Genomic DNA, 20,273 nt, shown 5'->3' with positions numbered 1-20,273 from the left:
AATACACTACACCACATCAGATAGTTCAAATTCCACACAGCTGACACACATCCACAAACACGACATACCTACAAACTGCACTATAAAACACATCCCTTCACACGCCACAATCCTTTGCAACCAGAACGCCACACAGAACAGGATAGAGGTCACAAATATAAATATAGAACCATAGTATAGGCACACTTCCACACTTCGAAACTACTCATCCCACACCTGCACAACATACCCAACACACAAATTAGTGCCCTACACATCAAAAACCAACCGTTACCCACCCACAACACAGCATCCACACCTCATCACCCTTTTCTTTTCCTTATCGAGTTATCCACCACTACCACATGTCCACAAAAACATCCCTGCTTCACAGTTGATGAGTTGAGGGTCATGGTGGATGAAATCATCAGAGTAGAGCCACACCTATTGGGAGCACAAGTCTAACAACCCTCTATTGCCAGGAAAATGGAGATGTGGCAAAATATAGTTGAAAAGGCTAAATGCTGTAGACAGCTATCCATGCACAAGGGAGGGCATCAGAAAGAGGTGGAATGACCTCAGGGGGAAGGTACATTCCATGGCCGCCTGGTACCAGCTGGCGGTCTGCAAGACTGGCAGTGGGCCTCCACCTCCTCCCCCAACTTTCACATCATGGGAGGAGAAGGTCTTGGACATCCTGCATCCTGAGGGCTTGACAGGAACACCTGGGGAACTGGAGTTGGGTAATTCACAACACTGAAAATGTCACCCTAAAGTTCTATCTTGCCTCCTCACTGATCACCTTTTGACATCTTAGCAGCCATCACACTCACCACCCCGTGTCCAACTGTCCAAATACCCCTCTCTGACATATCACATGTCAACTAAACTCACTGGGGGGCACAGTGTGTATGGGGTGGGTAGTACAGGGACTGACAACACTACCACTCCCAGCAGGCACTGTCCTACCATTAAGAAAACCTAAACAGTGTACCATAATTAAAATAGCCTTGCATGTCAACTACACAATCGGCTAAACCAACCTGAATGATCCACAATTGTACACTCTAGGGCATCTGCCAGTACAATACCACAAGCACACAGCAACAGCTGTGTCCCATGCTATAACGGCCCTTTAACCTCTCATCATCCACTGAAAGCTACTCACCTGGGGGAAAACACATATTTGCAGTATGCCGTACTAGGTGTAACCTGATATATATGGCCAGGTAGAATGGTTAGCCCTAAGCTGATGTGCAGGTCAGTACCCACTTCACCATCTGCAGCTGGTGACTCAATACTGAACTACTGCTCACTGGGAGATGACATGGACAATATATAGCTACTCAGAAGACAAGCTAATCTGGTGCCCTGTAGCAAGGTGTATGTTATAAGAATTCCCTGTATCCCAAATATAGCTGTACCACAGATTTGAAAGCAGATGTCACTGTCATATCAGTGAATCAAGCTAGGGATTTCTGTACATGGCTCAAAGCACATCTACCAGTTAAAGTTTGATAACGCCTGTTACATACAACCTGTAATGTTTGTTCCACTTCTTGAACAGGTCACGTTCCCACTGTGACAGGGAGCGGACACCTGAGTCAGACACTTACCCCCTGGATGAAGCCCTCAGGCTCTCACCCTCAGGCTCTGGCCTTCACACTGATGTCAGCCAGACACCCTTTGTCTACCGTTCCCATTCCACCTTCCTCTTCCCAGTCCAATCCCCCCTTCCCCGACCCAGCCAAAGCACACAAACAGACAGGCATGCATCCACCTCAACATCCAAGGGTAGCTCAGACAAACATAAGCACCACAAGACTCACCACCGGCACACACACAGACAACATCCACCTGCAGACAGGGCAACAGTCACGACCTGCCCTGACACAACCACCACCAGCATCACAGACACAACACCTGGCACACCTGCATTTATGATGGGGGAGATCAAGCAGCAGCAGAGGGACAACCACCAGGAAGTCATGTAAAAGTGTGAGGCCCACAATTCCAACATGGCATCCCTAACAGGGGTGCTCAGAGACATTAATACCACCCTGTGTAGGTTATGTTCTCAACAGCAGACCCCTTTCCATGGGCCATGTGACATCAGCCCATTCTACATCTATGGCAGCCAGTGGAACGGAGGCTCTGCAATGGGAAGGACATGCCTCAGACACCCCAGCCTCTGTAGCTGAAGAACCCCCCGCAAATGTGGACATCCAGGAGGAGCAGATGCCAAGACTTCAACCACTGCCAGGAAGTGATCCTCTACTCATTGGTTCCCCTTGTGTATCACAAATACACCCTGTTGACTGTGTTACAACCACTCTTTGTGTCACAGATACCCCTGTTGACTGTGTTACAACCACTCTCCATTTTCCAAAGGCACAAGGGCACTGGACGTGAGACTCAAATGTTGTAGCAGCCACCCTGATGATTCCATCCACCATGATTGAACCCTTCACTGTTTGCAATTCATGATTTGATCCCATCCCCTACATTTTCCTGTGCACTTGTAACTAAACACAACTAAAGCGCATATCATGTTTGACACTAATTTTTCCATATCACTTGTACTGTTGAATTAGGGTTATATATAAGTACAATTTTACAAATGGACACACTCTTAATCCTATTTGTTTGTTTCACTTTCCTGCGCATAGGTTGACAACATGCCAATTATCACACAGTGCAGTACAGCTTCATAATGTAATGCTTTAGCATAGGTGTGAATAACAAGCACCCCACAGACTAATGAAGTTAGGGACATGTCAATCTTGGTCTATACAAATAGGCAAACAGATTGGTTCAATTAGTCATCAGCTAAAGCCTTATCACATACCCATACCATAACTCCCAATGACCACATCCCATAATACAGACAGAGGTCAGCACAACTATCCCCATTCATTGAACCTTCCACTTACCATGGTCTGGTATCTGTAGGCATGCTACTCACCTTGACCCACATGCACAGTGGCCTACAATGAGGAAACACAGTGACAGCTAAATACAAGCTCAATAGCATCATCTTCAAACCAACAAGAAGGTTGAGGTTTTGGATTGCACAGGATGACGTGTTAGATACACAAGTCCACACATATGACACCCTTCAACCTAGATAACATGGCACACAGTACTAATGTATGGAACAGTATACTAGCCTACCATCCCACAGTCCTGACAGTCTGGGCATGGAACTCACACACCACCAAAATGATGCCATACAGTACCTGGATCTATCCATGTTCACTTCGCATGTCAGACCTGCAAATCCCAACAGCCTGTGACAAAATTCAGAATTGACCACATGAGGATGACCTTGTGAACAAATCTGCAAAGTATAAATGTAATACAAATGGTATAGGCAGGTAATGGTAATGAAGACCCATAAAGACATGTCCCAAATACAATGGTAACACTGATTGTGTAATATGACAACCATTAACAAAGGAGAGCATCATGAAAAGCACAACACCAACTACAACTTTGCATGCACACCTGAGCAATGTACTACTAAGCAACTAATGAGCTGTCTGATGGTCACACAAAGTTCCTCCTGAAACATCTCCGAGCCCCCCAGTAACCCACTGAGTCAAGTATTTAACAGAACAACACATACCTACAGTCAGTTGAGGTATTGATTGGTGAGATCTGCCAGGCTGATCCACCTTTATCCTCATCACTGTCATCCTCACTTGGCATTTCTGCATTCTCACCCGTTGGAACTGCTGGCTCCCCCTCATCTGGTAAACATGGGATCTGACACCTCAGGGCGAGTTTGTCTAGCATGCGGCAGGCAGCAATGATTTGACACACTTTGGCTGGTGAGTAGAGGAGGGGTCCACCAGACTTATCAACTAAATCTAGCCTGTAGGAGCCCAAACGTCCACTCCACAACAGGCCTTGTATTTCTGTGGGCCTCAATGAAGCGATCTTCCCATGGCGTGGTTGGGTACTTCACTGGTGTCAACAACCAGGGGTGGTTCGGGTAGCCAAAATCCCCTGTAAGGAATTGTTACATGTGTGCATACATAAATCTTTGATATGATTACATTTGGCAGCATACATAGATACTGACAAACATCACACATATCACCTACCAACCAGTCAGTAGTTGGGATCTTGCTGTTCAGCATGATGAAGGCATCATGAACTGAACCCAGGTACATTGCACACACAAGGGGAAGGTAGAGGTCCACCAAACATACTACTTGGACATTTATGGAGTGGAAGTTCTTCCTGGTCCGATACACCTGTTCATTGCCACGTGGGGGAACCAGGGACACCTGGGTATCATCAATGGCTCCCACCACATGTGGGATGTGTGCCAAAGCATAAAAATGAGCCTTCACATGGGCCAAATCTTCAGTTTGTGGAAACCAGATGCAGCTGTCCAGGTGTTTCAATAGTGCTGAGAGGACATCCTTCAAGACCAAACTGAACATTGGCTGTGATAGCCCTGCAGTTAGGACCACAGTATTTTGAGGGGAGCCTGTGGCCAGGACATGCAGCACTGACATGATTTGTGCAATGGGTGGAATGCTATTGGGATGACAAATGGCAGGCATCAGATGTGGCTCCAACTGATGAAAGATATCCATGATTCCCTTCCTATCCAGGCGGTAGATATGAATGATATGTCAATCGTCCATGGTCTGCAGGTCTGCTAGTCGACTGTACAGTGGAGGTTATCTGACCCTTCTCATTCCAGGGTAACTAGATGATAGAATATAACAAGGTATGTCTATCAGTCATTGTGTCTATTTTAAGTGTGAATCTACATATGTCACACATGATGCTTGAACATGTATATGAAAAAAGTAAACATGGTACACAGGGCATAACTAGGGAAATAATGGCTTACTGCTGCAATGTCATGCCCTTACCTTGATTGTGACTAGTAAATGGATACCCGTCACTGAAAGTTTCAGTGATAATGACATCCTTACCATGTTTCACATATGATAGACACTAATACCATCAATCCAATTGCCATGAGGGTGCAGGCTATGCCACTAATGATACATTCCTCACATAGCATGAACATTACAACATGTTTATTAAATCTGATTTCAAATACATAGTTGTTCAAACCCAGCACTGAAAACTACGGCGTAGATATGTTTCTGACCTAGTGACGCATTTTAATTTTACTGTTCAGAGCATCTAAGGACCTTAGCTGCCTGACCTACTGTACTAGACGTTAGGAAATGACCAACCTCCGGCAGAGCACATTGTCATGGTGGTAGGCGGATACTACAGTGGTGGATATTGCCATTGGAACACATAGCTGCCTTTGGCGGTCTTAGGCCAATGGCCTTCTCAACCGAGGTGCTAGAAAAGCTGTTGGAGGTGGTTCTACCCCTGTATGAATAGCTCTGTGGTGCACCAGAGGAGCAGGTAAGCGCACCATGTGCACAAACATTTCCTTAGGCCAACTATACTTTGAAACATTAAGCAAAGGCTGATGGGCATTGTTACTGATTGAGTCCTAAAGGTCTGCAGGGTGCCAAAGTTGTGATAAAATGGGATGAGTTCCTGGTCATGTACTAATGTTTGGGGACAGAAACTGAGTCCTGAGTCATTGTGGAGAGTACTTGATGTATGTTCCCTGATCGACCTTGTGACTGTTGCACAAGGTTAGTGGAGTTGGTATACCAGACTCCTTCTGAAATATAATATTTTCATATGTGTTTGCTGTCTGGTCATATGTGATAACATGAAAGCTGTTGCTGGAGATGCATGTCATCAGCCTGTGTCCACCTCACATTTGGCCTGACTGCATATGCTCATCTATCAGCGGTGGGGTTGTTCAAGACAGTCAGTGTTTAGCTAGTTGTAGTGACTAGTTAGCTACCCTGCCTGTTTTAGTATGGAACATGTGGACATGACATTCTTTATTTTTTTCTACGTCATCCATGCAGGTCAACTCCCATCAGAAGAAGGGGATTAGGTGTGACATTGCCAAGAAAGTGTGGATCCTAGGGTTCCACAGCCGGCGGAGCACCCACCGTCGGAAGAGGAGGGATGACCTGAGACAGTGGGCCCAAAAGACTTCAGAGACCCAGTGAGGACCGGGTGCCCGTCGGACCATGACCCCCCTAATGGACCGCATTTTGGCTGTGGCCTACCCTGAGTTGGATGGGCATTTGAAGGCAGCGCAGCAGCCACAAGGGGTAAGTAAAGACCTAATGTATGTTTGTTCCTCTACCAGGTGATTGAGTTAGGGAACAGTATGTCAGCTCAGACAATGAGGTAAGTGCAAAGTGTCACAGATCTCCTTTGCACACATTGATATACTGTAGCCATCTATAGCACTCAGGTGTGCACATACCTATGTATTTGGAGGCATCTTACTCAAATATGTAGTCATCTCATTGCAATAGAATATTATGGTGCGCTTATGACTATGTCATATGTGTACCTTTATACTGCATTTCCTACAATGTTGATTGTACATACCCAACAACAGGCCAATCCTCCCAATATCATGGTGGTAAGTTGTGTAGGTCCTTGATTTCTGTCCTCTGCAATGTCTCGAGATTCTTGTCCATGTTCAAAATAGTGTCATACATATTCTAGGCATCTCTAGGTTTCTATTGCTTTCTGATAAGTGACAGCAGCATTCAAGGCTGTGACGTCCACCTGCCATATGACATGACATATAAGGTTAACTCCTTCACATCTGTTACAAGGTTATCCCCCAACATGCATGTTGGATACCATTGAGGTGTTGCTACATTTCAATGGGCACACATACATTGGTATCAGAGGCTAGGTATATTACTACCTTGCTAATGTTCTGTTAGTGAAAAGTCACCACACTGCTTTGTCCTTGGACATACTGTACTAGGCATGATTCATAGGCAATGATAGCCTATTCAAGGTTAAATTCTTGACAGACGTGTAATTTGAAAGGTTCAGTAATTAATCAACATTGGAAATAAGTATGTCTATATGCTGTTGCTAAGACAGATGTGGAAGTGGAGGCCTGGCTGTTTGGGAACCTAATGTTGGCAATGACACCTAAGTGTCACAGGTGTGAAAGTTGCCATACCACATGTGAGTTGTATTGTAAGAGTTTCTAGGCTTTTTGCATGCATCATGGTAGATGCACTTGTCTTGTTAGCATCACATGTGCTTTGGCTCTGAGAATCCTACACAAACAGATGTAAGGCTTGCCATTTCTGATGTGTGTGTAGTTATGTTTCGTCTCAGTCAGTGGCCTATTGATGCACTAATTGCATGATTAGGTAGGTCTGCTTGTTATCTTTCTTCACAATATAGTAGTCCACACATAAGGTACATTCTTTTTGACATCTTGTGGTTGTGTGTGGAACATAGGTCTGGGCTTACTTCGCCCCTACTTGACTGATAAAGTTTGTTTACAGAAGACCAGTGAGCTGGATGACTTGGTCCACCTTGTAATTTCAATACTTGATACAGTATAATTGGTGGATGTGAGTGTGCCATGTGTTCTGACTCCTTAACCAAAAATTGGGATGAATGGGAATTTGACTTGTTACAGGTTTCCATATGCCCATGGTGTATGGTTGTAACTATGTGAAATGAAGAAGTTATGGCTTGTCTATACTAGGCTTGCCTGCCTTTGCTTTATAACATGTCATAGCCTAATATCTTACATCAGAGTAATATATTTTTCTGGGTTGAGTATGTGTTTTTGATTAGTGGTAAGCAAATTGACATTCCTAAAATATTGTTTGATTAGTGCTTGACTATGTTGTTGGGGATAGAGAATCTGTAGAATGTGGCAAAGTCACCTTGTCGTGGCATGGTCGTGTGATTGCTCAACTTGATTATTGGTATTGTAGGTGTCAGTTAGGTTCCTTAGCTATTGTATACCAATGTTTATACTGAGGAACCTACTTCACATTTTCTAGTGACATGATGTTGGCACTTAACTGGCACTACCTCGGGGTGTTGGTAAACAGGATGTAATGAGATTTATGTGGACTGTATGATGGAAGTGTTATCTTGTGAATGTGATGACCATACCTGACTTTCTGTTTTTCAGCATCAGCACCTGCAGACACAGGAGACAGGCCACATCTGAGTGGGGAAGCTTCTGGCCTCGGGACCTCCAGTTATGAGAACACCGAGAGTGAAGAACCACTGGCCCGGAGGGCGAGGGAAGTACTATTGGGGAGACCGGATCTAGTACCTCTCCTTCAGAATCCTCCTCCAGTGGCCACTCCTTCAAGGTGGTTTACCCATCTGGAACCACCCTAGGACCATCTCTGTCCACCACCCCCATTCTATCACCACCCTCCCTGTAGCTTCCCATCCAGTTGGCCTTGCCCGCCCATCCAAGAGGGTGGGCATCTCCTTCTCAGCAGGCACCAGTCCCTGTTAGCCCTGTTGCCCTTAGTAAGGAGGCTATTGACCTCCTGAAGTTAATCTCTGTGGGTCAGACAACCTTTGTGACTGCAAACCTGGGACTGGCAACTGAAATCCAACAGAGCAATGTGTTCCTGGAGGGCATTCACGGTGCACTGTCTGGCCTACAGAGATAATTTCAGGCTCTGGCCTCCACATGGATGGCAGCCAGTCACCCTTTGTCCACCGTCCCACCTCCACATTCCTCTTCTCAGTCTGAATCCCCTCTTCCCTGACCCAGCCAAGATAGGCATGCGTCCACCTCAACATCCAAGGGTAGCACTGACAAAAATAAGTACCACAAGACTCACCATCCGCACGCACACCCACACACAACATCCACCTGCAGACACAGCAACAGTCATGACCTGCCCTGACACTCCCACCACCACCAGCATCACAGACATACCTGGCACACTGGCAGACACCACACCAACTTTAACAGATCCAGGGGGTCATTCTGACCGTGGCGGACGGCGGAGGCCGTCCGCCAAGGTACCGCCGTCAGAACACCGCACCGCGGTCGAAAGACAGCGGCGGTGATTCTGACATTTGCCCTGTGCTGGCGGGCGGCCGCCAAAAGACCGCCTGCCAGCACAGGGCAAATCAACCTTCCCACCAGGATGCCGGCTCAGAATTGAGCCGGCGGAGTGGGAAGGTGCGACGGGTGCAGTTGCACCCGTCGCGTATTTCAGTGTCTGCTGGGCAGACACTGAAATACTTTTTGGGGCCCTCTTACGGGGGCCCCTGCCGTGCCCATGCCATTGGCATGGGCACGGCAGGGGCCCCCAGGGGCCCCGCAGCACCCCCTACCGCCATCCTGTTCATGGCGGGAGAGCCGCCATGAACAGGATGGCGGTAGGGGGTGTCAGAATCCCCATGGCGGCGGAGCGCGCTCCGCCGCCATGGAGGATTCTGACGGGCAGCGGAAAGTCGGCGGTACACCGCCGACTTTCCGTTTCTGGCCGCGGCTGAACCGCCGCGGTCAGGATGCCCAGCGGTGCACCGCCAGCCTGTTGGCGGTGCTACCGCCGACCTCCGCCATGGAGGTAATTACCGCCATGGTCAGAATGACCCCCCCAGTCACCACACCTATACTACCCACAGACAGCACCCCAGCAGACCCTCAGACATCCACCCCAGTCACAGTAGCACACCTGCAGACACGCCTATATATGCAGCACATCACAATACCTGCAGTCTCCATCCCACCAGACAGATATCCACCCACAACAGCATCCCCAGCACTACCACCCCAGCCCAAGAAACATAAACACCCGCACTCACCCACCCAACAGACATCCACCACCCACAAGCACACCTCCCACAAACATGCACCCAAAACATCCACACCAATATATCATATAATCACTCCCTCACCCTCCACACCCAAACACCCTTCAATGACCATCCTAGTGTACCCAAAAAAACTTTCCTTGCTGAGCTTGACCTTTTCTCTACTCCACCCCCTGTGGCACCCCTAAAAGAACCATTCCCTCCCCAAGGCCATCCCATCCACCTCCAAGGCCTCCCCAAGCCCCCCACCAGCACCCATGCCCGTCTGCCTGCCAAAAAGAAGTCCAGCCCTCCCAAAAAGGTCTGACGCTCTCCCAAGCCAAAGCCTAACCACCCTCCTAAGCCTAAGCCTGAACGGCCCCCTTCCGCACCACGAAACCCTGAGGTGCCTGCCTGCCCCCTTGATGTACCTACCTGTGGAGGTTACTGGCAGTCAGGAATGAAGTAGGGGCACCATTTAGTGCCTTTGGTTCTGTTCTATTATGGACAATGGACTGGCCTCTGGCCTTGCACAAACTGATTTAAATCCCTATAATTTACATACACTTCACCTATCAGTCATTGTTTTTTTTGGTTACATCTTTGTCCTGCATTTCCTTTCCTTGGTTTGAGTTGTTCCTGGCTGACATTGGTTGTGTCCCAGTACATGTGTGTGTATGCTGCTTGAGGCTTCCAGTATTTTCTGAGCAGTCTGTGAGGTTGTGTGCAGTGCTTTTATCTCCCAGGGAGAGAGTATGTTTTGTGTGATGGGTATGTGCATATAGCTGAAATGTTATTGTCATGGTGGTGTTTTGTGTTAGTGATGCTATGAGTTTGTGCAGTTGTGTGTGGCTTTGTGTGTTTAAACTGTTTGAGTCTTTATGTATTGTGCATGGCATGATAGGTTTGGTGTCCTGTATGTGTGTGTGTCATGTGTGTGTCGATGGCTAGGTTGTGTGATGGTTTAATTGTGTGTGTTCCATCACAGATGATTGCACATTGTGTTGTATGTGTGTGAAGTCTCTGGCCAGTGTCCGTAGTGAGTGTCTGATATGTGTTTATATTTGTGCGGTTGTGTTGTTGTTACGAGTTCGCATGTTGTATGTGTATTTGTGAGGCTGGGCCTGTGCTGTGTTGCCATGCGTAACTGTGTGTTCTCGACGTGTGGTGTGTGTGTGCTGGCTGCAGTGTGTGTGCTGTATATGTGTGGGAGTATAGCCCTCGCACCCCTTCCCTAAAGTATGTGTGATGCCCAAGTTCAAATTCATACATTTTACAAATGTAACAGGTGCGTATGTGTACATACGGTTGTTGTTGTCCTCGTCAGCGATGATTCCATTGTCTTTCTGCCAGCAGGCACAGCGGGAGGACGTCTAGTAGTGGTGCCATGGCAGCTCCAGGTGAGTGGCGGTTCTGTTGGCGGTGTGCAGCCTTGTAATGAGTCCGGCAGAAACATGGTCACTGCCGTACTTTTGGTAGCTCCATTCGACTGCAGCAGTCTGACTGCGCTGGCGGTGCTGGTGGTACTTTGACGGGATTCTGTAAGCATCACCGCCAATGTTATGATTTAAAGTTTTTTCCGCCAGACTGTTGGTGGTCGGACTGCCAACATGGGAGTCCTCGGACTGCCAAACCCATAATGAGGCCCTAAGTTTGTATTCATTTTGTTGATAGAAAGCGTTTTCTATTAGTAAGTTATAGTAGGTGACTACCTCTGTGACAAATACTTAGGCTAGCACTATCATTTGTTTTTACTTCGAAGGGAAATAGGCTGTTAGTGGAATATTCTACAATCAGGGCCTAGTTACGATTTTGGTGGTCGGACCACCAGACGGCCATGTTGGTGATCCCAAAAAGACAGCTGTGCCGGTGGTGCCCCAGACCGCTGTATTACAATTGATACAGGCAGGACCGCCGTCTGCCAAGCAAGAATAGGCAGACTGCCAGCGGCTTGGATTTAGGTGGTCTAACCTCCAATGCCATCAGCGACACAGCCAACCACCAAGCCTATTACAAACACACAGTTGCCATGGCAGTTTCCTTGCAGCGGTCGACCACATCGGTCCCCGTTCAGCAAAGTAACAGATAAGTGCACATTGGATGAATTCAAAAACACCACAGCTGACATACATTGGCCAAGTGGACACACCTGCAAAGGACACTATAGAACACAAGCCTTCACAGACCACAATCCTTTGCATTTCCACTGCAGCACACCACATCATTTTGTCAATTTTTTTTCATAAGACACCCCTTTTTTCCTAACCCAATTTGCACCATTCACACACATCGTCTATTTTTTTGTCCCCATATTCACTTGTTTTTGTTTAGTTAATCAATGTTACCCCCTTTAATTTCCAGTCATATCATGGTCCAAAACCCCACAATTTTCAGAGGATGAGTTGAGAGTCATTGTGGGTGAACTCATTAGATTAGAGCCAGACTTGTTTGGAGCCCAAGTCAAGCACACTCCTCTCAGTAGGAAAATAGAAATGTGGGACAGGATAGTCGACAGAGTGAGTGTTGCAGGAACCACCCTGCTCACAAAGGTGGACCTTAGGAAGAGATGGAATGGCCTCAGCGCAAGGTCCGTTCCCTGGTCTCCAGGAATTAGCTGGAGGCCAATAAGACTGGCAGTGGAGCCCCATGGCCTATTAAGACTGAGAGAAGAAGGTCTTGGCCATCCTGCATCCTGAGGGCTTGACAGGAATACTTGGGGGAGTGGAATCTTATAAGTTACAACACAAAACAGTCACAAAAATGCAATGTCATGCATGCTCACAACTCAGCTTTTACCTCTGTCTTGTTCATGTGCATGAGCAACATTCAATACCCAGATTATCTGAAATTTAACAATGTCAGTCTGTATAATTTGATTCAACATCAAAACTACCAAGGCCCATCACATGCCATATACAGAAATGGAGTCTAGAAATCTCACAATACCAAAAACACATTCCAGAATTCATGGTATGTCCCAAAATGTAAATGTATGCTCAAACCTAAATGCAGCCTGTTAGAAATGGGGTCTTTGGTTGACAGTCAGGTTACCCCCTGTTCAAGCAAGGACCCTCACTCTAGTCAGGGTAAAAGAGAATCACCCTCAGCTAACCCCTGCTTACCCCCTTGGTAACTTGGCAGAGCAGTATGCTTAATTTCAGAGTGCTAGGTGTAAAGTATTTGTACCAACACACACAGTAACACACAATAAAATCACCCATCACTGACTCATTGTCTGCTGATTTTGATTTCATATTTATCCACATAGATTTGTCACATAGATTTGTCAGATCATGAGAACCACATGATGATGATCCAAGGTACTTGTTCAAGATAGGATATGTTGCATGTATACAGTTTCCAGCTCAGGATTACAACCATCCAACACAAACACATTCATATAATTGTCTGCTCCAACTAAAACAAATATTACAGCATTCAGCACATAGGCTGTCAATATGTCCGAACTACTGGAAATCATAAATGATTGACTCATACTTAATAATGAACACATTTACAGGTACAGACCTCCAGACCATGGGTGGAAGAAATTTACCTGGCATTGTCCTGTAGAATATGTAAACATTGAAGTGGTTGATGCCACCAGCTTGAGCCTTATCACACACCACACCAAAGTAATCCAACATTACACAATCCAAGCTTCAGACAGATGGCAGTACAACAGTTCCTGATCACAGGGCCATTATAATCCAATGCTCATGCATCTAGTAGTATGACACAAACATATGTCAGTGCCAACTGAGTGTCAGTGTCAGATGCTCATGCATCTAGTAGTATGACACAAACATATGTCAGTGTTTTGGCACAGGCACTGTGGCCTACAATGATGAAACACATCTACGGCTATACACAGGTCATACAAAAAGAATGTTTAGCCAGTGCGAATAGAATCTGACTAGGTTGTGACCTAGGACTACAAATTTTATGACCACATGATGGCACACATGATGCATCAGGTCCACCACAGGACACAAAACAGTTTCAATGGGCACTTCTGAACTTACATCCAAACACTGCAAGCTGTCTTGGTACAGGTCTCCTACACCCAAACTATGTGACCTACATTACCTGGAACAATCCATGGCCACTTCGTATGGCGACACCCAGCTCGTCATCTCCCTCACCCGAAACCCCACCACCGCCAAAACCAACTTCCATGTCGGACTCCTTGACACCGCCAAATGGATGACAGCAAATCACCTCAAGCTAAACTCCAACAAAACTGAAATCATCATCTTCGGCCCCAACAAAACTATATGGGACGACTCCAGGTGGCCCACTGCCCTCGGATCCCCCCCCAACACCCGCAACGCATGCACGCAACCTGGGCATCATCTTGTATTCTTCTCTCTCCATGACCCAGCAAATCAACGCCATCTCCTCCTCCTGTTTCAGCACCCTCCGCATGCTGCGAAAAACCTTCAAATGGATTCCTATAGAGACCAGAAAGACCGTCACCCATGCACTCATCAGCAGCAGCAGGCTAGACTACGGAAACGCCCTCTACGCCGGCTCCACAGTCAAGCTCAAGCGAAAACTCCAGAGGATCCAGAATGCAGCCGCCCGCCTCATCCTGGACCTCCTACGCCATGAACACATCTCCTCTCACCTCAGATCCCTTCACTGGCTTCTGATCGACAAAAGGATCATCTTCAAAATCCTCATCCATGCACACAAATCCCTCCACAACACTGGACCAACCTACCTCAACGAAAGAGTGAACTTCCACACTCGCCACCTCCGCTCTGCCGACCTCGCACTCGCCACAGTCCCCTGCATCCAACGCGCCACCACCGGAGGCAGATCCTTCTCCTACCTCACCCCCAAAACCTGGAATTCCCTCCCCACCAACCTCCGCAAGACTCAGAACCTCCTGCTCTTCAGAAAACACCTCTGAGACATGGCTTTTCAAACAGTAATCGGCATCCCCTCCCCCCTTCTCCTCTTCCCCCCCCCAGCGCGTTGAGACCCTCATGGGTGAGTAGTGCACTCTATAAATTGTTTTGATTGATTGATTGATTGATATGTCAGAATAGCATCACATACCTGCCAATGTCACATCTCTGAAATGCGCACATGAAGATGTTATGGTGAAGGTACCTGTACAAAGAATAAAACAAGGGGTATATGCTTGAAACAATACATATGGCACAAGTCACATAACAAGCATCTGGAAAACAAAGTGCATTACAATAACTCTGACATAAACAAAGCAATATCATCAAGGTGGGGATGTGCCAACAGCTATCTTATATGGAACATTAGTCACTGTGTTAACAGCAACATACATGATGCATGATGGCAATATCATGTGACAAAGCATTTATGACTGCATATAGATGACACCTAGTACACATCACAGCTGGCAACTACACAAGGTTCAAATGTGACCGTCATGGTTGTAAATACATGTGCCCACAACTTGGATGCAGGCGACACCCAACTATCTGCTACACAATTGCCCCTTGAAATGGGACAGTATTTTCTGAGTGGCAAAAATACCATCAGCGGTGGGGGGGTGTGCACCACTGTCATATGCCATCTGTGTCCTGTAACACATTATGCTGGTAGTTGTGTAGTCGGACCTACACAACAAGACAAATTGAGGATGTTTGTGATGATCTTAAACTTATATGGTTTTTGTGAAGCATATAATAGGGCCATATACAGGCCCTCATTATGGTAATGGCGGTAAATGCCGCCTACAGCCATGGCGACGGCCGCCACAAGACCGTCGCCGTGGCTACCTACCATCCACCATAATATGACCATAGCTGGAATTCCACCAAAAGGCTGGTGGAATTCTGGCTACGGTCATGGCGGCAGATGGCGGTAAGGTGGCGCTGCTGCCAGCAGCAGCGCCATGCCAGAAGAACGCCACCGACCGTATCATGACACATGATACGGCATGGCGGTGTTCCGCTGGCAGACGTTGCTGCTGGGAGCAGCGCCATGTCCCGTCTCCTGCAGGAGGACCCCATGCAAGCAGGTAAGTTGGGTGCTCCATCAGGAGAGGGGGTGGTGGTGTTGTGTGTGTTTGTGTCTGTGTGTGTGCATGCGGGTGTGGGCCGTGTGTGATGTGTGTGCACATGAATGAATGTGAGTGTGAGCGTATGTTGTGATGTGTGAATGTGTGTGCCGGTATGTATGTCAGTGTGTGTGGGTGTGTGTGCATGGATGTATGCATGCGTGGGTGAATGTGGGTATGCGTGTGTTTTGCCGTGTGTGTATGTGTGTTTATTTTGGGGGAACGGATGGGGTAGGGGGAAGGTGGGGGAGGGCTCTGGGGAGGGGAAGAGGGGCGGGGAAGACCCCTATCAGTGCCAGGGAAGGAATTCCCTGGCACTGATAGTGCCTACCGCCATGGTTTTCGTGGCGGTACAAAAGCCACGGAAACCATGGCGGTGGGTGGGGTCATAATGCCGTGGGCGGCCTAGTGACGTCCGCCGGGCTGGAGACTGTAGTCTACAGCCTGGCGTTTGTTACCGCCCTGGCGGTTGGTGTGGTACATTGGCGGTTTGGCTTTGGCCAAACAGCCAATGTCATTATATGGAGGTTTGTACCTCCAGACTGTTGACAGTACTACCGCCACTATACCACCGACCGCCAGGGTCGTAATGACCCCCATAGTCTTTTAAACTGCCAAAATGGCAGACGCCTGACCTACTCCACTGGACATCAGGAACCGCCCACATCTGCCAGCGGAGTTCATCCACACAGTAGCGGTTCCAACCACGCAGACACAGACATAGGCTAACATTATTGCCCGGGGCAATTGCAGACCAATGGCTGTGTCTGTCAGTGGTGATGACTGCATAGGTGGAGTACTTGTACGCCGTGTTGTGCTAAATCTGTCCCCTGACTCCTGACACTGTCGCCAGCAACACCTCTACCACTTCAGCTTCTGTGTGTTGCCTCTGGGAGCAATTATGCCACGTCCAGCAGGTGATAGGGCCCCTGCCTTCTCTCCATAGGAACCGGAGAGGCTTGTGACCGACTTTCTTTCCCTGTATGGTTAGCTCTATGGCTCACCAGAGGAGCAGGTAAGTACCTCATAGGCAAAAATGACTATGTTCAACGCCATCCTTTCCCTCCTCACGGGCTTCAATTTGCCCCTGTATGACAATGAGACTCCTTGTGTCTCTGTTGTTGCAGTTTGTGTGGCATCAAAGGGATGGACATGACATGGTGCAGGAACTGCAGACCAGTACTATATGTTGTATTCATTCACACTGTGTTCTGTGATGTTTTTGGGGCCCTAGATCCTCCTTGTGTTGGATACGCATAATTAGGCAAGGGGACTTTCCTGCCATACATTAATATTTCTTTGTTTTTGAGGGTTCTAAAAGTTAGACAACACGTATGTGCATGACAGCATGAGTTGTGTATGCATCTTGTCTGAGACATTTGCGAATCTTGTAAGCAATGTGTATTGTGCCACAGATCTTTCACCTCACATATGGCACTGCCAAACTGTTGTCTGGAAGGCATATCATGACTTACAGTTCGCTTTCAGTTTGCCACACAAGCCACATTGCTGATGGCCACATGATGGACTGTCATGCATGCAAGTGATGGAACTATGTGTGTCATAGAGATTTTGTATGCTCAGCCTGCAGAGACCAGGGCCGGTCAAATGTATCTCCCAGTATGGGACACAGTCCAGGTTGTGGGAGAGTCACTGTGTCTATGCAACTGTGGCACTGTGCCCACTCCCTGTACACCTACAGATCCTGTCAGGTGGCCAATATGAGGCTCTAGTGGCAAAACCATGACTAGATCAGGAACGGGTACTGAGGTAAAGCCTTGAACTGGTCCATATGTGCATGTTGCATCATTGTCAATGTGTGTCTTTGTCTCATGACAGGTCCCTTACTCCAACAGCTCTGTTGTCACCATCACAGAAGTCATATTTCTCCTGTACAGGCTTATTGCACAAATGACAAACCCACAGTGCAGACAGTGTGTAGATTCCTGGGAGGCCATGACTCAGTAACTTAGGGCCAGATGCAGGAACCGACTAGCGAGTCGCAAACTGCAAAAATTGCCGTTTGCGACTCGCTAATCGCATTTCCCGATGCAGAAATGCATATTGCGAATCGGGACCGACTCGCAATATGCATTTCAGAATCGCAAATAGGAAGGGGTGTTCCCTTCCTATTTGCGATTCGGAGTGGCATGCAATACCATTTGCGATTTGCGGTCGCAAATGGTATCACAGTTACCATCCACTTCAAGTGGATGGTAACCCACTCGCAAATTGGAAGGGGTCCCCATGGGACCCCTTCCCCTTTGCGAATGGACCCAAAACCATTTTTTCAGGGCAGGTAGTGGTCCAAGGGACCACTACCTGCCCTGAAAAAATACCGAAACGAAAGGTTTCGGTATTTTTTAAAGTGCAGCTCGTTTTCCTTTAAGGAGCTGACCTCTACCTTAGCAAATCCTTTGTGTGCCACATATTCTCTATGTTGACTGATCCTCAACCACATACCAATTCCAATGGGAGGAGTACTCTGGACTTTGGACTACCAATGGTTTGGCATCTACTCTAAATGACACCTTCACTTTATTTTTTCTTCTTTTCTCTCCAAATCGTCATTGTAATAAATTCACCCATTACAAAATCATTGTCTGCTTGCTTAATTTCCACGTTTTGCTATGTAGAGATGTAAGACCATATGAACCTTATTATGAAGACGGAACTTATTTTGCAAGGAGGGATTTGTTACAGGTATGCAGTGTCCTACTCAGGATTACAACCATTACATACAAACACATATGTACAAATGTTTGTTCGCACCAAACATTTTATTCCAGTGTACAGCACATAGACTGCCCACATGTCTGGAATTTTTGAAACAAGATTGTGTGACTCATACTGAGTCAAAGTACATATCCCATACCATGGATAGAAGGGATTTCTCAGACATGGTCTTGTAGAACAGGCAAACATTAAAGTGGTTGATGTCAGCAGCTGGAGCCTTATGACATACAAGACCAAAGTAATCCTATATCACATAATCCAAGATGCAGACACATGGCAGTATAACAGTTTCTGATCACAGGCCCATATTAATCCAATGACCATGAATCTGGAGGTATGGCACAAACAGGTAATACAAGAATAGTGTTTAGCCAATCTGAAGAGTGAATGCCTTGATCGCAATCAATGACAACATATTTCATGCCCACATGATGACACGCATGATGCTTTCGGCCGGCCACAGCACACAAAACAAATGGAATCAGCACCTCTGACCTTCCATGTGGCCTTCAGGAGGCCAAAAGCCCGCTCCACTAACTGCTGTGTCCTTACATAGACCACACTGAAGTGGAATTTCCCCAGGCATAGTTGGATTCCTTACTGGTGTCAATAACCAAGGATATCTTGGACACATGTCCACAATTGTTTGCCTATCCAGGTGGTAGAACATTATTATGTGTCATTGCTCCATGGTCTGAAGGTCTCGCAGTGGATGGTGGACAGAAGCTTGTCGCACCCTGCCTCTCCCTGGGTATGACAAGAAAGTATTTCTGATATTAGTCAGTGTGTCCACATCAAAATACATGATACATGTCAAGGAAATCATGTGACAAAACTTTCCTGACTGGATAGACATGGCCCCCAGTACACATCACAGCTGTAAATTACACAAGGGTCACATGTGACCCCCATGGTTTAACGCACATGTGCATACAACACTGATATGGACCCAACTCAGAAATGTGCAACACATTCTCCCCTCGAACTGTGACTGTTAATCCTGACCACCAAAATGACTGTCAGTGGTGTTGGACTGTGCCCCACTGTTAAATGCCATCTGTGCCTTTCAACATACTGCAGTTTGAGTAGTAGGATCTACACCACAAGACAGGATAAGGATGTTTGTGAGCTTGAAAACCCTTTTTTGCAGGTGTAATGTAGTTTTAAAAGCACAATACAGCCAAAATGGCAGATGACTTACCTACTCAATTGCACACTATGAACAGTCCGCAACTGCTGGCGGAAGCCGTCATGGCGGTAGGCACTTGCAACCGCGGCTCACAGAGCCAAAGGCTAATGTTATTACCAGTGGCGGTCGCGGGAAAATGGCTGCGTCCGCTGGTGGTGACATCCACATACGTGGTGGACATGACTTCCATGATTTGCAGATTTACTCACTTGACTCTTCACACTGCTTCCAGCAACGCCTCCATGACCTGAGGTGCTGTGTGCCGCCTCTGGGAGCAGTCATGCCATGTCCTGCAGGTGATAAGGCCCCTGCCTTCTCACAAGAGGAGCTGGAGAGGCTGGTGTCTGAGGTCCCATCCCTGAATGGACAGTTCTATGGCTCACCAGAGGAGCAAGTTAATCACTCACCCTCCTCATCGTCTAGAATATGTCTAGTTGTAGTCTGTGTGACATCAATGGTATGTAGAATGTGCAGGTATTGCTGGGCAGTACCATATGTTAAGGTCAGTCATATTGTGTTGTGTGAGGTTTTTGGGGTCCTAGATCATCCTTGTTTTGGATGCACAGAACTAGGTAATGAGACATTACTGCCATCCACTGACATCTCTTTCCTCAAGAGAATTGCAAATTGCAGACAACA

The sequence above is a fragment of the Pleurodeles waltl genome, chromosome 1_2 (assembly GCF_031143425.1).
Source record: "Pleurodeles waltl isolate 20211129_DDA chromosome 1_2, aPleWal1.hap1.20221129, whole genome shotgun sequence".
Classification (NCBI taxonomy): Eukaryota; Metazoa; Chordata; class Amphibia; order Caudata; family Salamandridae; genus Pleurodeles; species Pleurodeles waltl.
The sequence above is the reverse complement of the archived record's forward strand: the minus strand, read 5'-3'. Positions refer to the sequence as shown.